The sequence below is a fragment of the Garra rufa genome, chromosome 6 (assembly GCF_049309525.1).
Source record: "Garra rufa chromosome 6, GarRuf1.0, whole genome shotgun sequence".
Classification (NCBI taxonomy): domain Eukaryota; kingdom Metazoa; phylum Chordata; class Actinopteri; order Cypriniformes; family Cyprinidae; genus Garra; species Garra rufa.
This window is the reverse complement of record NC_133366.1, coordinates 38,274,084-38,280,465: the sequence shown is the minus strand read 5'-3', so window position 1 is coordinate 38,280,465 and position 6,382 is coordinate 38,274,084.

Genomic DNA, 6,382 nt, shown 5'->3' with positions numbered 1-6,382 from the left:
ATGCCTATTATATTATATTTTTCTAATTATCATAAAATATATATTTATAACAACTATAACTATAACTTTTATTTTTCATTATATATATATATATATATATATATATATATATATATATATATATATATATATATATATATTAATTTCTATACACTCTTGTATAAATTTTCTTTGATTTACTCATGTTTATAAGAAAAGATTAAACAAACTTTTCATTTTATTCATAGTATGAAAACTGATATAACATGCCATCTATTGAAAAATAATATCAATAATTTATAATGATTAAATACAACAGCACTGATACTAATAATAAAAACACTACTACTAATAATAATAATAATAAAATAGATAATAATAATAATAATAATAATATGAAAATTGATAAAACATGTCATCTTTTAAAACATATTGAACTACTTTATAATTATTAAATATAACAGCATTAATAATAATAATAATAATAATGTCTCAATATTAGAAATAATAATAATAACAATAATAAAACTGATAAAACATTTCAACTATTAAAAATAATGCATGAAATATATTATAATGAATAAATACAAGATCATTAATAATAATAATAATAATAATAGAGATAATAATATGAAAATTGTTAAAACATGTCGTCAATTAAAACATAATATTTCAGTAATTTATCATTATTAAATACAACAGCAATAATAACAATGGTAATGCCTTAATATTAGTAATAATAATAACATTGTCTTAATATTAGAAATAATAATAATAATAAATAATAAAACTGATAAAACATGTTATCTATGAAAAATAAATGTATACATTTATAATGAATGAATACAACAGCATTAATAATAATAGTAATAATAATAATAAAAACTGATAAAACATGTAATCTATTAAAAAAATTAGTATTGTATCAATATTTTCAAATTATCAAATGATTTAACAACAGCACTAATAATAATAATAATGCTCTAACATTAGAGGTAATAATAAAAATAATAATAATAATAATTAAATAATATGAAAACTGATAAAACATGTAATCTATTAAAAAATAATGTATCAGTCATTAATAATTATACAACAGCATTAATAATAATAATAATAATAGTAATAATAATAAAACTGATAAACCATGCCATCTATTAAAAAATATATCAATGATTTATAATGATACAATACAAAATCATTAATAATAATATTAGAGATAATAATAATACTAATAATAAAACAGATAAAACATCATATATAATAAAAATATTGTATCAATAATTTATAATGATTAAATACAACATAAGTAAGTCAAGTAAATCTTCACAGAAAAAATGAGATGTAAGGATAATCCAGGGCCTGGATAAGTAAAGCCATTTCAGGAAAGGCCTTCAATGAAATCTGACTGGTGTTTCCTACACAGTTTAATGTTACTCTTGCTGTTTTGTGTTGTATTAGAGGCTGTGTTTCTGCTCTGCTCTGTTCTGTGCTGAGCTATGCTGCTGATCTGAGTGTAGTATTGATGCCCTGCTGCCCCAGGGGGCACATAATGTGTGTGAGTGAGTGTGTGTGTTTGTGTGGCTGAGTCAGCGATTGGCTTGCACTGCAGCCCCTGATGTGAAAAAAGCGCCATGAGCTATTGTTTTCACATACACACGTCATCACAAAGCACAGACTCTACCAATTATCCATATATAAAGCTACGAGACTTTATGGCCCATACTGTAACGTCTTCCTGACCTTCCACTGAAAAGACATTTTATCAGGTGATGGATGCTCTACCGAGACATTTTCAGATATTAGATATCGACGGTAGATCTACATGTCCTGTATCTATATTAGCACCATTACTTAACCAGCAGGACTTAAATGAAATTGCCCACTGCTATTAACCCACAGCAATTCCTTTTTCCAGTACAACATCAACACCCGCACACCCACAAACACATAGAGAAAGCTGACCTCTAAACACCATTTGTCAGCAAATGAGAATGCAGGCTTGCTACCGCAGTGTAATACTCTAGGAAAAGTGTAAACACACACACACACACACACACACACACACACACACACACACACACACACACTTATCTCCTTCTCATTTTAGATAGATAGATAAACTGACAGACAGTTATTCCGTACCCATAAACTCCCATATCTCCTACCTTGTCCAAAGTTGCTCTACAGTCCAAATCCAGAGAGCTTGTATCTTGTTTGTCTGTATATGTGATGCTCAGACTGAGGGATAACTTCAAAAACGCTGTTACGCATTCATTAGCTCTCTCTGTCTCTGTCTGTCTTTCTGAAACGTATTGTGATTCCTCAGCAGCCGTTGTGGTTATTCCATCTACATGAGTGGACTTAAACCGAGAAATGTCCAACTGTATCCAAGTAAGTAGATTCCAGCTTGTGAATTTGACAGTAATGTTTTCCCACAACAGCTCTCTCTGTCTTCCTCTCCATTGCTGACTCCAGCGCACGGCTGATTTCTGCAAGGTTTGCTCTCGCTCTCTCAGTTTCCTTTCTCTCTTACTTAATTGTCCATCAATTTTCTCTAAACCTCTTGTTTCTTCCTCTCTCCCTGTAGGAATATTTTTCTTCTGCATCCCTCACTCTGTAAAGGCCACAGTGCAGAGCTCTGTACCGATAAATGGCAACAAATCAAATCTTGGAGACATATGACTGCTGACAACAAGACCACCACCTTTCGGCTCAACTCAATTTTCTTCTCTTTTGATTTTCCACTTGCTTTTCTTTTTCTTTTTCTTTTTCTAGGGAGAGAGAAGCAATAGAATAAGCAATGGAATTGTCTTCTGGGTAGGCATGGGATGATAACCGGTTTCAAGGTTTACCGCGGTTTGAAAAAGTCACGGTTTCAAAACCGCAAACAAAAAAAGTTATACCGTTCCTACGATATGTGCATTTTCTGTGTCATCAAAGTGAAAGCGCAGGACTCGCTACTTGGTTGTGTGTGTGTGTGTGCGTCCCTGCAGCGAAAACAATGCAGCCCCTCCCCCAGCGGTTAGCGTGCAGGCGCGTGTCTGTGATTGTGCACGTGATCCACAGTCAGTGAGATTCAGCAGTAATATAAGTTCAGGACGGCCAAAGGAGGTGAACCCTCACAACACAGAGTGGGGAATAGCAGACTATATGTACTAATTTTACGTTTCTGTGATTGAACTTTAGCACAACAAAGTGAAATCACGTCTTTGCTTTTAAGCCTTCTGTCACGTTAAAGGTGCAGTGTGTAGGTTTTGCGGCATCTAGTGGCGGGATTGTGAATTGCAACAGTCCACTGCTCACCCCTCCCTTTACAGAACTACGGAAGCCGATACAGGATTAAAATCTCACCTTTTTTTGACAGCAACGAATAGTGAGATTTCTTTTAAAACGTAATTTAAGAAATTATATTAACTTAATCATTCAATAAAACTATGTTATTGTGAATATTACTTGTTCATCATTGTGTTGAAGTTAATAAAACATAAGTCTTTATGCACCCCTGAAAACATAGTTATTGCACCTCTGTCTAGAGATCATCTTAAATATTACACGATGCACCTTTAACACAAGTGACTGCAATTTAATTTAATTAAGAAGATTCAATTATTTATTTTAATTATTTTGCCTTCTGTTCCATGTTACAAAATGTTCTATATGTTTCCTAAAATAAAATATACTGTAATCCGTTTGAAAAAAGAAAAAAGGTATTTTTTTTTACCCAGACATTTAAATCTAACATTGTAGAGCAGTGATTACAATACCGTAATACCGTGAAACCGTGATATTTTTATCCAAGGTTATCATACCGTCAGAATCTTATACCGGCCCATGCCTACTTCTGGGAAACATGTAAGTATCTTCAGTCCCTCAGTTGTCCTCAGTGTGAAAAGATGGATCTCAAAATCATACAGCCATTGTTAGAAAAAGTTAAAATACACAAAAATGCTGAAAAAACTAAGAATTTGTGGGACCTGAAGGGTTTTTCTGAAGAACAGCAGGCAGTTTAACTGTTCTGGAGAAACAAGGGTCTCATGAACAACTATCACTAAACAAAAAACACTGCTGTGGATCATTCAGGTAACAACACAGAATTAAGAATCAAGTGTATGTAAACTTTTGAACGGGTCATTTTTATAAATTTAAATTATTTTTACTATACACATTATGTATGGATTGATGTAGGCATACCGAACTGGCATCATTTCAAGGTCATCAAGGGTCAATAACACAAGTTATTCCCAGAAGACAAAATAAGTTAAATTTACCCTGATCTTCGAATTTAAAAGGTTTTCACTCCCCAGCTCTTAATGCATTGTGTTTCCTTCTGAAGCATCAGTGAGCATTTGAACCTTCTGTATAATAAATACATATCAATATATTATACACACTATATACAGTATGTATTGATGTAGAAGATACAGACCTTGTAAGCAGCATACAGTATAGACTGAAGTAGACTGAACTGGCATCACTTCAAGGTCATTAAGGGTCACATCTTTCTGTCCTGAAAGAATGCTTGGGAATAACAAACTGAAAGAGATTGTTGAGAGAAGAGATAAAAGGAGGAGACAAAAGAGGAGTTCTGTCTGGAGAGATTAGGAGAAAGAAAGCGTATTATGTTATCACTTCAATTATGCATGAACTGAACAGGTATGGAGGCAGATTAGGGATTATTTATGGCATATGGGAAAAAGACTGCTGTAAATACAAATACAAAAGTTTAAAATAAAATTATGACAAATGGATACGATGAACATTTGAATCCATATCTGCCCTGTTCACATTCATAAGCAAAAAATGCAGCCTCTGCAGTTGATTTTGAGATTCATCTTTTTACACTGAGGACAACTGAGGGACTCATATGCAACTATTACAAAAGGTTAAAACATTCACTGATGCTTCAGAAGGAAACACGATGCAATAAGAGCCGGGGGTGAAAACTTTTTGAATTTGAAACAGGGTAAATTTAACTTTTTTTGTCTTCTGCGAAACATGTATCCTCTGTAGCTTCTGAAGAGCAGTGCCTAATGAAAAAATATATATGATATTTAGGCAAAATAATAAAAATCTCAAAACATACAGTCATTGTTGGAAATGGTTTAAATCCACAAAAATGCTGAAAAACCAAAGAATTTGTGGGAACCAAAGGATTTTTCTAAAGAACAGCAAGCAGTTTAACTCATGAACAACTATCACTTAACAAAAACAACATCAGCAACAACAACAACAAAAACACAGCTATGGATCATTCAGGTAACAACGCAGTATTAAGAATCAAGTGTATGTAAACTTTTGAACAGAGTAATTTTTATAAATTCAACTATTATTTTCTCTTGTGGACTATATGTACATGTCTTTTATGTGAAATATCTTATTCAGGTCAGTACTAAACAAAAAATAACATGCATTTTGTATGATCCCTCAACTGTATAGGCCTATATTTTTAAAGAGCCCAGAACATAAGTGATTTTTTAATACAAAAAATGGCCTTGTCAGCTGAATACATCTGCTAACGCAAACGCTTGATGCTCTTATAACAAGATGATATAAGCTCAGCTAGGATCTGTACAGTAACTGGTAACCTAACTGGCTTCAACCTCGTCCTTTTACATGCAAATTCATACACTCCATAAATTATGCAAAATTTCTAATGGTTCAAGCATTACCTACCGCTGATTCTTTCAGAATCACAGAGCGTACATTAGAGTCTGTATGGGTGCCTGGAGTGATGGATTGCCTGCAGTAACTATCTGTGAGAATAGCAGCATGTTACTATTAACTGTGTCAGCGAAACAGGCACAGGTTGACCAGCATCACATACAGAATATTGATCACTTGTGTGGAGTGAATAATTGCTGACCAAAAGGACACACATACACACACTAAATACCTGTCTAGCATTGTTTAGTCACTATAGTATGGAGAAATAGAAAGGAGGTTATATTGATGCGGCAGAAATTAAACAAGGGGTGTTATACATGATTTTAGTCTCATTTAGTTTCATTACCAATACAAACCTGCCGCTCCAGACGTCTATTTTCATCACTTTGTTTGTTTTTAACTAATATGCTGATGGAATAAACATCCTGAAAGGTCTCCTGTCTGAAGGCCAAGAGCTATACTGATGCAGAACAGTAACCTGCTGTTTGTCAATGAGTCATCAGATTCAGGTGCCCTTCTACTTCCTGCTGCAGTTGCTAGGTAACAGCAAACCTCAGAATCCAAATTCTAAAGAACCATATACAGATTCCTTAAGACACCTTTCTCACTGAACTCTGACATGAAAGTGTTCACTGCAAGTTTATGAAATCAAATGTCAAGTTCTAATGAAATTTTCGAATTTAATTTACGTTATAAAAGAGAATTCAGCCAATGCTGTATGGCCTGCACCTTCAAA